Here is a 16,183-nt window from a genome sequence, read left to right as displayed (position 1 = left end):
GATGATGCCAAATGCAGACTTTGCAAAGAAGCTGACGAAACTGTTGATCACATACTCAGCTGCTGTAAAAAAATCGCGCAGACTGATTATAAATTGCGGCACAATTCAGTAGCACAAATGATCCATTGGAATTTGTGCAAAAATTATAATATTAAAACAGCAACAAACTGGTGGGAACATCAGCCTGAAAAAGTCACAGAAAATCAGATGGTCAAGATCTTGTGGGATTTCCGTATACAAACGGACAAAATACTGGCGCATAATACACCAGACATCACACTGGTTGAGAAAAATAAGGTCACAATCATAGACATCGCAATACCAGGTGATAGCAGGGTCGCCGAGAAGGAACATGAAAAAATCGCAAGATACCAGGACTTAAAAATCGAAATTCAACGACTATGGCACAAACCAGCAGTGGTAATTCCAGTGGTAATTGGCACACTGGGTGCTATTCCAAAAGCACTGGAATTACATTTAAAACAGTTAAAAATTGACAAAATCACCATCAGTCAAATGCAAAAAGCCGCACTGCTTGGATCTGCACGCATATTACGAAAATACGTTACGACATCCTAGGCCCCTGGGTGGGGCCCGACTAGTAACCAATGCCAAATCCGGCGAAACAACTGGCCGCTGTGATACAATTGTATAATAATAATAATAATACGTTACGACGTCCTAGGCCCCTGGGTGGGGCCCGACTAGTAACCAATGCCAAATCCGGCGAAACAACTGGCCGCTGTGATACAATTGCATAATAATACTAACAATTCAAAAATAATTGTTTATTATATATGAGTTTTTAACTCCTCGTTGCTATTCTAAGAGAGGCTGCTCTATAAATAAATTAAATAAATAAAATGTTGCCTCCTATCTTATCATGAAGGGATGGTTGCAGAAAAGGGAATGGTTAATGAAAAAAACTCTTCCTTGTAAAAGGATTTCATATGCCTGAAAGTCTTTTATCAGTCATATTCATTTCTACTTTTTTTAGATTGTTTGCCTGCAGATATTCAAATCAGCACAGGCAGAGACCAGAAAGATAGCTTTTGCTTCTTTTCCTCCTTTCTGCTTAAAAAAGAGAGAGGGAAAGCTTCCTGTTGTGTACAGATGGAAGAAATAAATCTTTACTTGATTTTGATGTGGCCTAATTTAAATGGAATTTTAAAGCACCATTGACAATCAGGCTACTCAGCATTCATCTCATTCTCATCTCCATTCTTTCTGCTCCATTACATACATGGAAATTTTCAAAATCAAGGATTCCTGTCATTGGGGGGGGGGGGAAAGATGACCGTTGATGATTTTGCATACTTTATTACAGGTAGTCCTCGACTTATGACCACAGTTGAGCCCAACATTTGTTAAGTGAGTTTTGCCCCATTTTATATCCCATTTCGCAGTAAGTGAATCGCTGCAGTTGTTAAAATAATGAAATGGTCATTAAATGAATCTGACTTCCCTTGTCAGAAGGTCGCAAAAGGTGATCACATGACCCCGGGACACTGCAACCATCATACATAAAGTCAGTTGCCAAGCATCTGAATTTTGATCACTTGACCATGGGGATTCTGCAATGGTTGTGTGAAAAATGGTCCCAAGTCACTTTTTTCAGTGACATCATAGCTTTGAACAACCACTAAGTGAAATGTTGTAAGTCGAAGACTACCAGATATGTTATACTGTATATGTATATGCTTAATTAGGGATACAGTATTTGAGGTATAAAGGGACACATTGGCTCAGTGCTAAGATGCTGAGCTTATCGATCAGAAAGGTTGACAGTTTGGCGGTTCGAATCCCTAGTGCCGCATAACAGAGTGAGCTCCCATTACTTGTCCCATTTTCTGCCAACCTAGCAGAAAATGCAGGTAGAAAAATATGGACCACCTTGATGGGAAGGTAACAGCGTTCTGTGTGCCTTCAGCATTTAGTCATGCCGGCCACATGACCACAGAGACATCTTTGGACAGTGCTGGCTCTTCGGCTTTGAAATGGAGATGAGCACCGCCCCCTAGAGTCGGGAAAGACTGTCACATATATGTGAGTGGAACCTTTACCTTATTTGATGTTACATTTTAGGCACTGCAACCCAGAATTTGGCCATATTGTTAGCAAATATTATCTAATTGGCTAATAAGTATTAGCTACATATGTAGATAATTTACTAAGGCCATGATTTCTTCTTTGTTCTTGAGCATGTAAGATCAATAGTTATTTCTTCTCTTATACCCGCTTACATCATTCTCACTATTTGAAAACAGTTCCTTTTCTTGGACTTGTAAATGCATTTCCAAAGACGGGCTATATTTTAATTATTCTACAGAAAGCTTTAACTATCAGGCAAACCCTTGAAAAGGAGTTAATGTGGCGGAAAACACTTTCCCTAAGCAATGCCTTTTCATTGCTCAACAATGCTTTTTAGAAAAGAAAATGTTACATGGAAAGCTTTATGGAGCATGATGTTTTTTTATCACCTTGAGATAAGAGCCATGTTGTATAATCAGTAAATATTTGCAGTAAGACTGTTTAAACTGCTTGAGATTAAAGGATATATTTTCAGATGTAATAATGAGCCTGTTACTAAAGCCTGAAGGCATTTGTGGAAAGTGAATAATCAATCCTGTATCAAAATGCTGGACTTTCATTACCCTTACAATGATTAAAATGCTCCCATGGAATTTATTCTTACATAATTAAATCAGTGTCCAGTGGTAGAATCATATGAATTTATAGTCAAAGAAACAACCAAAAAGAAAGTTGACTTTAGTTTTTGCATCTTTTTAAATCATGAGAATCTAGTTCCGCATTTATCTTTTTTTTTTAAAAAAAGTCTATTAAACTTCCCCTCTTTTTATCCATAAGGTTTAATACTGTTAAAAAAAAGAAATAACTTGCTAGTCTGTTAACATATGGATGGCAGATAAAGCATTTAGATCAGTGATTCCCAATGTGGGGCCCACGCCCTACAGGGGGTCAATTTGATTTTTAATGGGGGCAATTTGAACCTTGCTTAAACCAAGTTAATGGCTTTTTAGGCTTTCTCTGCTTGAGTAAAGTAAGAATTATATGTCACGGGCAGGGGTGGGTTTCTCGCCCCGTTCCAACCGGATCGGTTGGAACGAGGCCGGCGGTGTCCTCGCGCACGCACGCGGTGCGCGCATGCGTACTAGCATCTGCGCGATGCTCCAGCTGCTCCTGGAGGATCGCGCAGGCGCTGTATGCGTTCTGCGCATGCGTGGAAAGCGCAGAATTCGTAAAAACCGTGTAAGGAGCGGGCGAGGGTGTGCGGGCGCGCGCGGGCGCCGGGGGGGCGTCGCCGTTCCCGGAAGTTACTTACTTCCGGGTTCGGCGACCAACCGGATCGCAGGGACCGGTGCGAACCGGTTGAAACCCACCCCTGGTCACGGGGAGGCATCAGGAGTTTAGAGATGTTTAGGTGGTGCATGGCCAAAAAAAGGTTGGGAAACACTGTTTTAGATAATAATTATGTTCAGAGAGCGATATCGTCTATTGGTAAGAATTAAAGAAGAATACTTCTTTGTGGTAGACTCAAAACTCACCAGTAGAAGACTGTGCCTATTATTCACATCGGTTTGTCCCCAGATTATACTTTGTCAGTATTATATACTCTCCTTCCCCCATAAAAGCTTTCGAAAGGTGCTGAACTAACAAAATACTCCATTTGATTTGCCTTTTTAACTGTATAAACAACTTGAAAGCTTATGTTTTACTTGCTTCCACTGACAAGTAGACAGAAATAAGCTGCATGGCAAGCTACCTAGAAAATATCTCATTTCCATTGAATTGCAAGTTAGTAAGCACTTTTTCAGATATTATAAAGTCTAATAGGTGCTCAGTATTCATAGCTGTTGCCCTATACAGGACTTGACACTAAGTCATAGATTACGTGATCATTCAGCTTAGGTTGGCTCCTAGTTAGACTTACTGAAAGTCACCTAGACATATCTTGGCTAGAAAAGAATATCTTGTCCAAAATGAAGCAAGTTAATCGTTGCCAATAAAGGTGCAAATATGTCATGTATCCATCGTGATTTAAATTCCTTGCTTCTTTTTCTCATTTATCCCTCAAATAAATTAATATTTATGGCATAGTACATGGGAGCTTTGAAGACAAACTATTGGTGTGTGTGTGTGTGTGTGTGTGTGTGTGTACACATACATACATGCATCCATACACACACACACACACACACACACACACACACACACACACACGTCACTACCAGTTCTAGCCTGAGAATCCCTGGCTTCCCACAACCCTGGTTTTGTCCTGAACCCCTGAGACCATCTCTAGATGCCAATCGATGTCTTATTTGTGTAGCCACGTAGATGACCTGCCATGGCATAGGAGTGGAAGAGAATGGAGCCTCAATGTTTGCTCACGTTTCCAGCCTTATTATCTCAGAGAATATTATTTAGGTACAGTATTAAGATAAAATTACAATTCAAAACACGATGGTTGATTTTTTTTTTCAGACTAGCAAACAGGTTAGATCTTTGTGTGGTAGCTACAGAGCTGCATAACACGAGAAGCAGGGCCACGACCGTGAAAGGGGTGTGGCAGAATGAAGACAAAAATGAAAATTGTTTTAATTTAACTGTATATTTAATTACAACTAAAATTAATCAATTTGACTATTCACCACATGATCTCTGCTGCTGCATAAAAAATGTACAGCATGATGAAAATACACAGGGATGGAAGTGATGTATTTGCAACTTTTGGGGCTGAAAAAGCATAGTACTTCATCAGGTATGTATGTAATAGGTTTGATATCTTTTATTCATAGTGGAGCTAAAACCTTTAAACAGTGGGAGAAAAGAAGCAAATGAAGCTGTTTTATAGCTGGCACAATTCTTCTATTTCAAGCTCCATTTCTTGCTCAGCAAGATGACTTCTACCTGCTAGGTGACCTGTGGGGGATAACTTCTTAGCAAGGAGAACCCATGTTGAAAAAAGGTCTATGCAGATGTTATCTTATTCATGCTGAGTGCTTAAGGCTGTTGGAGAAAAGAACACATAGGTTTGCAGGAATTTTTAAAATGTCATCTTTATCCTAATTACATTCTAAAAGGTAACGGTTCCTCTCGCAAATATATGTGCTAGTTGTTCCCGAATCTAGGGGGCGGTACTCATCTCTGTTTCAAAGCCGAAGAGCCAGCGCTGCCCGGAGAGGTCTCTGTGGTCATGTGGCCGGCATGACTAGATGCCAAAGGTGCACAGAACATTTACCTTCCCACCAAAGGTGGTTGCTATTTTTCTACTTGCATTTTTACATGCTTTAGAACTACTAGGTTGGTAGGAGCTGGGACAAGTAACGGGAGCTCACTCCATTACACGGTGCTTGGGATTTGAACTGCTGACCTTTCTGATCGACAAGCTCAGTTTCTTAGCCACTGAGCCACCACTTCCCTAGTTCTACATTCCTTTTCTGCAAACAAGAAAAGGAAGGCCCATTTAGCGAACTAATTCCCTTGTTAATTGGTCTGGCTGGAGCTGCAACGGATTTCAATAGGATAGAGGCTTCCAGAACCTGTTTTTCTAGAAGAAGAGCTTTAGGAGGGAATTTAGGATTCCTTTTTGGGGAGTAGGGTATTAATATGTTCCTAGTGTAATGATAAGCACAAAGATCTAAATTTTCACTGAGACAGAACTCAATAAGAACATTTTCAATTATATTGTAATGCTGCCATAACAAAAACCATTGATGGCTTAATTTGGAAGGAAAAATAGAAATTTGCCAAACTGATGATTATTTAATCTCTGCTGCCTGCCCACTTTAGTCCCTGTACTAGAGCAACAGTCTGGAATCTGCTGGCATAAAATACCTTCTGTTGCCTTTGGCTAGGAATTAAATGAAAACGTTGGCTTTTTGGAATATCTTTTGCTTCCTTTGGTCTGCTTGCATCATTTCTCTGATCATTTATGTATGGAAGCCTATTGCTTAACAACACAAAATAATAACTCGGAGATCAAAAGCAATGTTGTTTCTTGTCAACAGAAGTCTCAATAAAAAAGGAAAGATTTTCCCCTGGTCCAGAGTACTTTCATGAATAATCCATTTCAGATTCATGACTAAAGAAAATTATGTAGGGTGACATAGCTGAAAAGAAACTTAATCCACCATCACCAACAGTCCTTCCCAAAAAGGATATAAAGGACAGGAACAGTTTACTCAAAGAAGGGAATATTTTGCTTGCTTTTTGGGAAGGAGGAGCAGTTAGTGATTTTATTTCATTCTGAACATACTTAAGGAAATTGTTTACCAATCCAATTAAAGACATAAGAGGAGATGTGTCTTGCAATTTGTACATTCTGAACAGTGGTGGGATTCAAAATGTTTACTACAGGTTCTGTGGGCATGGCTTGGTGGAGATAACATGGCTTGTTGGGTGTGGCTTGTTGGGTGTGGCAGGGGAAGCATACTGTAAAATCTCCATTCCCACACCTCCCCACTCCAGGGGAAGATTACTGCAAAATCCCCATTCCCTCCTGATCAGTTGGGACTCGGGAGGCAGAGAATAGATAAGGACGGGGCCAGTCAGAGGTGGTATTTGCAGATTCTCCAAACTACTCAAAATTTCCGCGACCAGTTCTCCAGAACTGGTAGATCCTGCTGAATGCCACCTCTGATTCTGAAGTTGTAAATGTATGAATAGAATATTCCTGTGGTTATAATTTTGCACCTGACAAATGGGTAATTTCATCACCCACTTTTCTATTCATTCATTGGGAAAAAGTCTGTTCTTTTGAGTTACTTCTCATACAGGCAAAGAAAGACTATTTGATAAAAAAGTGTAACTTTTACATAAAACAAGGGACAGATTGAAGTAGGGCCTCAAATATTTATTTTCTTCCAGTGTAGACAAAATGAAGTCAAGTAAAAAGACGGACCACATCCTTCTTCTATTTCTTTGTTTCAAGATGATATTGTATTTCCTCTTTCCAGTAGGTGGCTTTTATTGTTACTTCGTACAGTCAGGTCGCCAATTTGTCGAATCTTGTCGGTAGTCAAACCAAAAGTTGAAAATCAATACTCAAATTGTCCTAATCTTCCCCCTTTTTTTAGTTTTAGGTTTTACCAGTTCCAAATGAACAAAGTTCTCTTTGAGCTTAGAATTCTATTACTGATAGCTTTCCCCTCCTTTCTTTCCACCCTCCATATTCCCAGTAATGTTTAGCGGCTAACTTAGCTCCAGAAAATTTTTAAGCACCAAGATTTGTTTTTTTAATCTTACATCGGCCAATCTTCCTCCAGATCTAACACTCCGAGAAGGGGAGAGTTTTTCATTGCACAGGAATGGCAGGAGAAAATGGCTAAAGAGGATACAACAGTGAAATCTATCTATCTATGTCTTATTTTCAAAGAAACACACATGCTAGAATTATTTCATAATGATTCCAGTGGGTTTTTTTAAACAATGCATGACTTAATTGCAGTATCAGGAAAAACCTTACCAAATAATAGTCTATATCTGAGGTAGTTGCTATCTGAGTAGTTATTATTAATAATAATTAGATTATATAAAAATGCATTCCATGAATTCAGTGGGAGCTGGAAGGCTTACAAAAATGTTCAAGGGAAGCAGGATGTTTGAACTGTAGACCTTATTTTTAACAGAATCATACCAGTTATGTTGGTGACCTTGGAAGTCAAGAATGATTGTTCCAGTCTCCCTAATTGGCATAGTGCAGTGGTTCCCACTGGCTGGATAATTCTGGGAGTTGAAGTCCACAAGTCTTAAAGTTGCCAAGTTTGGGAACCACTGGATAGTGTTTGAGAAAGTGAAGGAAGAGAAGAGGCAGAACTAACAATGGGTTTTGGGAGAAAAGCATTTAGTGTGAGCTTGCAATCCTTCTCAAGCGTTTTAATGCTGCCTAGAAATTGGATGGATGTGATCAATTTTGGGACTTTAAAAATAAGTTACATCTTGTTGAATTGGGGGGCAGAAACTAACAGATATTTCAGAATTGGCACGTGTTCTCTGGTACCCACTCCAGTCAACAGTTCAGGTGCTATATAATATGGTGTTTGTAGTTTGAAAGAAAACTCTTTAAAGTTTCACATATATGCATTGAAAATAGGTATACTATTGTTGAATAAATAACTGAATGGGAAAGATTATTTTGGATAAAAATGTCTTATGTGTTTCTTTCAAGTCACAGTAAAGGAACATACTGGTGCCTGCTGATGCTTTAAAAAAAATACACTTAATTTTGCCTTTCCAAGCTATTTTACCTTTACCTGTCAGAGAGATGGGGGGGAGGGGGGCACTGTTTTAAGAATCCTAGTTCACAAAGGCATGAACATTTCAATACATAAGGATAATATTCTTGCTTGTTTAGGAAGGTTTATTTGAAAATGATGAGAGAACCTATCTGAGATTATTCAAGATGTTAGTTGTTCTGGCTGGTTGGACAATTTTACTTTTATGTCAAATTGCCTCAGTAATAATTAAGTGCCCCTATAGTGGAATTTTCATTACATTATAATTTAAGATCACATATAGAAAGGTGTGTTTGACCTTTCAAAAGTGATACCATAAAAACACTACATTCTTAGTGTTAGGAAAACAAGTAAATGTATGAAGAGAGGCCAATGCATCTCTTACTTTCTGCTTCATGAAGCAAAACCAGGCATCATTACTAATTTATATCTTGGTACACTTACTCTTAAAAAATACTTTCATACATATATGTCTCTCCTGCAAATTTAAATGGTATGTCATTATGCTGACTCCAGCTTTTTCCCCCCAGTTAAATCCCTAAGAGGCACATGAGATTAATATATGGAGACACGCTAACTACGTATCTAATGACACATAGATAATTTTTCTGCCACAGGAAATCATGGCAGCTAATTTCATACAGTATTAAGAGCCGTCTGTCATACGCTGAAAATGCTCAGTATTTTAACAAGACTAAACTTTTAATGCTGAATGTGTAAGAATAAGACTTTGCATAGTAAGTGCTCCCAAACAAAAATACCAGTGGCATAAGAAATTGAAATTGCAAAGATGCAAATCTTGACTTACAACCTGCTATTAAAAATAATTCATTGGTCTTCACTGTGTAGGTTTCTAGAAATATACATAGTGGCAATACTCAACTACTTTCTTGGATGTAGTAATTAATCTTCATTGACGTAACTATGGTTCTCTGAAATGTTTTCATTAAAATACAACAAAGAGACATGCTTACTTCATCTGTGAACTGGACAGATGAGCTAGGAATATTTTTCATAATCTCAATTTGGGCCTCAAAAGAATTTCATTAAAAGTCATTCCTCATTCTATCAAGCCAGAAAATGATACCAAGTTTCCCTCTACCATGGCTTGAGTTATTTTGATCTCTAAAAATAATGGTATCTTTTGCATTCACCAAACTTATTTTTCTTAGTAAAGATGTTAATATGTAACTGCCTGGGCACACAACTGCACCACAAGTGTGTTCCTACCGATACGGTACGGTTTGGCCGAATAGGTAGTAACTCTGGCAGACATGTGACCATACTGGTTCTATCGGCAGTGCCATCTTGTTTTTTGCTTCTGCGCAGAAGCATTTTTAATACTGCGGATGCGCCCTGCCCAGTCTCTGTCCTTGCCTGTGCCCCTGATCTATCTGCCAGGTAAACCTGCGAGTTGCTGCTTAGCTAGCTGCACCTGCCCCCTTCCTCACGACCCACAACCCTGCCATGCTTTCCTGCCTTCCACACGGCCTTTTCGGCGTCTCCATGGCTAGCTTGCGAAGGCAGGCAAGTGGAAGGCCGTGTGGAAGGCAAGGAAGCATCGAGGCTACTTGCTCCCTTCCCTGCAGCCCTGCCATCCTTCCCTGCCTTCCACAAAGCCTTCTTGGCAGTCCACCATGCCTGCTTGCCTTCCAAGGCCAGTGTCCGGCCTAACCTGGCGGCTCTTGGTAGAAACACAGATGCTGTTTTGGGGCTGAGAGGGGCAGCGGTGCTCTGGGAGGGTAAGGGGACATCCTGGGCTGCTGCACATATGCCTGCCCCATTCTGCAAAGGCAGAACCCCCGCTGCAAGATGTTCCAAAGAGGGGAGGGGAATGCTGCAGAAAAGTCTGCCTTCCACCTGGACCCGTGTGTCTCTGGCAGCTCCAGATCTTGTGGCTTTTTCGGGGTTTTCTTTTAAAAAATTCCTTTTCAGACAAGTTTGAAAACCCCCAAGGTTGCTTTGGGAGGGGGAAGACGGGCAGCATTTACCCTCCTCCCTGGGCACCTGCAGCCTTGGAGCAGCTCCAGGTGCTTGCACAGTAAAGAAAATCTTCTCATTAGGGCGAGTTGTTAATTGCCTTTACTGTGCAAGTGCCGGGAGTTGCTGCAGGCTCCGAGGCTGCAGGCACCTGGGGAGAGGGGGAATTCTGCCGTCTGCCTGCCCTCTCCAGGAGCAACCTTGGAAGTTTTAAAGCTTGTCTGGAGAGGTTTTGTTTTTTAAGAAACTTTGAAAAACCCGCAAGATCCAAAGCTGCCAGCCTCTGGTAAGATGCGCATCTCGTGGCCCACCCCATCTCCAAAACCACCTGCCACCCCCAAATTGTGCGCCATTGCAAGTGTCTCTCAGCTGTTGTGTACAGGAAAAAACCTTGCACAGTAAAGAAAAATTTCCCAAGCTTGAGAAGCTGTCAATTGCCTCAGACTCATGAGGTTTTCTTTACTGTGCAAGGTTTTTTCCCCTGCACACAACGGCTGAGAGATGCTCGCAGTGGCCGCTATTTGGACCTACCCCCCCAACTCCAAGGCAAGGCCCATCAACCACAGTTAGACTCATTTAGACTCTTGTTTTAAGAAAAAAAAAACCAAAAGCCGCAAGATCCAAAGTGATGGGCGGGCGTTTTTTGTTTGTTTGTTTGTTTTTGGTGGGGAAATCCCCAGAGCACTTTTATTTTGTTCTCTGGGCTCCCTCACAGGCAGCTTCTCTTTCTGGCCCACAAGCAGAGAACAGGTTTGCTACCTGCCGCCCCTTCTCTCAGTCTCTGCATTGCTGCCTGCCAGCAACTCAACAGCACAGAGCGGACTGTAGAGGATGCCATAAGCCAGGTTGATCCGGATGGCATGCTGCTCCAAGAAGACCAGCACACCAAAGAGGTCCGCATGGGGCTCCGCTGGCTGCAAAGTGCGTACGAGGGCAGATGCCCCTGAATCCAGCGGGGCAATGCAGATCCAGCAGCAGCAGCGCCCGACCACCTGGGATCAGGGTGGGGATGGGGTGGTGGGTGTTGCGCACAAGGATCCCGTGGCAGGGCCTATCCCAGGCAGCCCTGATTCATACTGGCTCCGACGGACTTGGTTTGCCGATCTGATGTGCCTGTCCATTACACATCCCTGGAGGATTCCTCAGGAGTCTGTCTCTCTCAGCCAGGGAGCGGTTACGCATCCAGAGCCCCAGTGGCTCAAGCTAACCGTATGGCACTTGAGAGGGACCTCCTGAGGAGAGCCAACTATTCTACCAAGGTGATCAACAGCATCCAAGCCTCCAGACGAGCCTCCACTTCGTGGATCTATGATGCCACCTGGATCACCTTTGCTAGCTGGTGCACAACACGCCATCTTCAACCAACAGCAGCTTCCCCCCGCCTCAAATCCTAGATTTTCTACAAGAGGGCCTTGATAGGGGTCTAGCCGCTAACACCTTACGATACCAAGTAGCAGCCTTGTCCACGGTGCTCTCCTATGGCAACCATCAGCCACTCAGCAGGCACCCAGAAGTACGCAGCTTCCTTCATGGCACCTCCAACCTGAGTCCCCAGGTTGTCTGTCGTTATTCTTCCTGGGATCTTGCCACTGTGTTCAGGGCACTTACTGGCCTCCCCTTGAGCCATTACGTCATGCGACCTTACCACACTTGTCTCTTAAAACTGCCTTCCTTGTTGCCATTATTTCAGCCCGCAGGATTTCAGAAATTGCGGCTCTATCGGTCCAGGGCAATTTGCATACCACCACCCAGACAGAGTTGTCCTCTGTCTCGATCTATTGTTTGTACCAAAAATTAATTCATATTTTCACCGTGCCCAGGAGGTTGTCCTCCCAGACTTTTGCCCACGCCCAAATCACCCGAGGGAGCGTTGTTGGCACTTTCTTGATGTTCGAAGGGCAGTCAAGAGGTACACCAGGCGCACGGCTCCTTTTTGTCAGTTGGAGGCCTTGTTTGTCATTTTTCACCCGACCTCGTTGGGTTGAAAGGTCACCTCGTCCACCATTGGGAGATGGATCAAGGCTTGCATCTCCCTGGCCTACGAACAACAGGGCAGGCCTGTTCCTTCTTGAGTGACGGCACATTCCACATGCAGCGCAGCCATGACAGCGGCCTGGGCCACTCAGGTGTCGGTCGGGGAGATCTGCAAAGCGGTGACCTGGGTGTCCCCATCGTTATTTGTCAGACACTACAAACTGGAAAAATTTGCATCCGCAGATGCGGCCTTTGGCAGGAGAGTGCTGCAGCCATTTGTTTCTGAGACGCATTAGGGTTGGGTTGTTACTCTTTGTTGTTCCCGCCCTTGGACATTTCTTTCCTTGGGTATGTCCCTTGCTTGGAGTCTCCAAGCAGTGCATGGGAAAATGACCACTGGCTTACCCGAAGGGTCCTTTTCCATGTGCTGCAGGAGAGTCCAATCCCGCCCTGAAGTTATCTCCTTTCCATCGGAGTTGTTCTTAGTTTTCATCTGTGGACGTTGTTTGGAAGGATGGAACTTTGACATTGACTTGATATTGACTTACCTTTTGGGACCATGCCTTCATTGAAAAACTGATGATACTGGGAGACCAGGAAGCATGGTCAAGAATTTCAATCCAGTCCATTGGGCAGAAGGACAGAATTTAACCCTTACCCTTGCTCGGACTCTCCCGCAGCACACGGAAAAGGACCCTTCAGGTAAGCCAATGGTCATTACAGCAAGTACTTAGATTCTTTTAAATAAGGATTGGTTTTACTTTGCTTCAGAGTGTAAATTGTGCTTGTGTGTGTGTGTGTGTGTGTGTGTGTGTGTAATTTTGATGAAATGTATTAATATTTGTGTTAAAGATAATACTAATGTGATATATATATATATATATATATATTAATGAATTCTTTGCATCAAACCATACTTTCCACAAAATGTAAGTAATACATAAAACTAAATGACCCAGAAAATGCTCTAAAATTTTGTTTCATGTATGAATGGTTATTGTCAGCCCTCCAAAATAGACCATACTTGGAAATCTAAGACACACAAACTAGCACTACTTTTATTATAAGGTAGTAAAATCTTCCATGTCTGAATGTGCTTTTCCCTCCTCCTCTTTTATGTTCAAGGGAACTAGGATGATCATGTCTGAGATGTTTTTTTTCCAAACTACACTTCTGCCCATTGGCTTGATGACATCTCTTCCTACTCTACTTCAAAGTTAACTCCTTCTGCCCATTACAGCTATTAAAAAAGAATTCCATAACTTCATTTCACTTAAGCGCTTAAAGTAATTATTCTTCTATGTTCTGTGTTGGTCAGATCACATTCAGAATACTGCATTCAGATCTAGGCACTGCATTTTAGGCCACCAACAAGATTATATGTTATACATCCAAATGGGAACAACCAAATAATGAGTCTGGCCTAGAAGGAAAAAAAATAAAAGAAATGTTTGTAAGAATTGGATATTATAGCTGGAGAAAATCAGATTTTCCTTAAAGATTTGAAAAGCTGTCACACAGACAGGAAAGAATTATTTGGGGTTCTAAATGATGGAACGAAAAAGAATTGATTTCAGCTGCAAAAAAATAGATATTTGTTGAACATAGAAAACATAAAAAAATGTCTCTTGCAATGAGAGCTCAACCATGGAGTAGATTACCCAGGAGGTGGTGGACTGTCTTGTATGAGAGGCTATAACAATGAACTCTGCTCTAGGTAGAGGCTTGGCTTACATAAGTCCCTTTCAATCTTTATTGTATGTTCCATTATTCTTTAAATACTTCCAGTTTCCATGACCCATGTTACTAAAACAAAGTGAAGTTAACTCCAGAACACAGTAGCGCTCTTTTCTGTGAGGCACAAGAACATTTCTCCCTTAAGATTGAATGCTTACTTGACATTCGAGTTTCTGCTATAAAATCTGACATCATAGTTGACAAAGCTATTAAGAGTTTTATAGATATCTCTTACTGTAAGGCACATGGACTTAATAACTCAAATGTTTTTTAAGCTTTTTACATTTCTTATGTCTATACTGCTGTCACTTTATGTTAGACATATTAAACAGAGTTTAGCATTAGAGCCAAGGTGGCGCAGTGGTTAAAAGCAGCACTGCAGGCTACTGCTAGATCAGCAGGTCAGCGGTTCAAATCTCACCGGCTCAGGGTTGACTCAGCCTTCCATCCTTCCGAGGTGGGTAAAATGAGGACCCAGATTGTTGGGGGCAATATGCTGACTCTCTGTAAACCGCTTAGAGAGGCCTGAAAGGCCTATGAAGCGGTATATAAGTCTACTGCTATTGCTATTGCTATTCTGAGAATTAAGAAAATATTCCATGTTTTTATAATCCCTCCATAAACATGTATAAATGTTTATATATGTATAAACATTTGAGTTTCTCTCTCTCTCTCCTCTCTCTCTCTCTCCTCGCTCTCTCTCCTCGCTCTGTCTATCTATCTGTGTTTGTGTGTTTGTGTGTGTATATATGTGTGTGTGTGTGTGTGTGTGTATGTATAAATATAAATATATAAATATATATAAATCATCTATATCTCATCCATCTCCCTACCTACTATCCCAAATGCAATTATACACACAAAAACTACTCAGCTTAATTCTGATACTAAAAATGCTGAGCATGTACTGGGAAGTACTCTTTTTTAATTCTTAGTATGTTTCTTTCGTACAAACACACTTTTTGTCTATTGGATCTTGGAGTTTTAAAAAAAGATAATATCTGAATTGATTCTGGTTAATCTAGGTCTACATGACAGCTCCGCTGAGAGTAAAGGAAGTTAAATCAGTGAGGGCAACACATTGGTTCCTTTAAAAAGTTGCTGAAAGATGAAGATGCTTTTGTCATTGATCTTTTTTTAATGCAATGCTTCCTTTTCATTCAACCCTTCATGTATCTAAACCATAAAACTCCAATGTTTTGGGGCTCTGAGCTTTTAATACTGGAAAAAGTTTGCAAACTATTGCCTTAATATTAGTAGAAGATTATTCAGGGAATTATTTTGGTTGAAGACTTAAGTATACAAACAAACAAATAAAAGTAGTGTCATGAAATTACTAGCATTATCTATAAGTGGTCAGATAATGTATTATCACAACAAGCCAACACTTTTTAAGAAAGGCAAAATACTCAAAATATCATCTTTTATTTCAACAAAATACCCACTTCAAAGAAAAGAAAAGCAAACCAGATTTCCAAATCATATCTAAGCAATTTTTAAAAATGTCCTACAACTTATGTTTGCAACATAGGCAGTCCTTGACGTATGACCACAATTCAGCCCAAAATTTATGTTGCTAAATGAGACATTTGTTAAGTGATTTTTGGCCCATTGTACAACCTTTCTTGCACAAGTTGCACAACTGGAACTCAACAATTGCCAAGCATCTGAATTTTTATCACTTGATAATGGAGATGTTGCAACAGTTTAAGTGGGAACACCAGTCATAAGCCATTTTTCAGTGCCATTTGAACAGTCACTAAATGAATTGATGTAAGTTGAGGACTATTTATATAGGACATTTCAGAAAAATAGGATTTCAGAAAAATAGGAATGTAAATTGCTAATGCAAAGACCCAACCTCACCAGGGGTGAAATCAACTTACCTTTGCTACCAGTTCGCAAATGTCAGCGTGCCTCACATACACCTCCAAGCATGCGCAGTGTGTCAGAAATGGGACATGATGATGGCCAGGCAGTTGGGCAGAGCCTGCTACCAAGAGCATAAGTGGGGGGGGGAATCCGTTATGCCACGTCATTTACATTATATAGAAATCAGGAAATCCGACAATTCTAGCTAATATAAATTGTGCGTCACAGATGATTGTCTGAAACACCGGTTCGCCTGAATCCGTAGCATTTTTTAAACTAATGGTTCAGGCGAACCAGTCCCAACTGATAGCATTTGACCCCTGAACCTCACCCTTTATTTTGTATATTACCAAATGAAACCAACA

General features: G+C 41.1%; 1 protein-coding gene across 1 annotated transcript in view; it reads left to right on the top strand.

The window, feature by feature from the left end:
* The window catches only part of ST6GALNAC5 (ST6 N-acetylgalactosaminide alpha-2,6-sialyltransferase 5), a 95,177-nt gene that overhangs the window by 56,017 nt on the left and 22,977 nt on the right, over nt 1-16,183 (top strand). The gene's annotated exons all lie outside the window — the stretch shown is intronic.

This window comes from Thamnophis sirtalis, unplaced genomic scaffold (genome assembly GCF_051295495.1).
Source record: "Thamnophis sirtalis isolate CommonGarterSnake01/CBP01778 unplaced genomic scaffold, rThaSir2_p1.2 scaffold_7, whole genome shotgun sequence".
In the NCBI taxonomy this organism is placed as follows: domain Eukaryota; kingdom Metazoa; phylum Chordata; class Lepidosauria; order Squamata; family Natricidae; genus Thamnophis; species Thamnophis sirtalis.
Note: the sequence above shows the minus strand (reverse complement) of the source record. Positions and strands in the feature narration are given on the sequence as shown.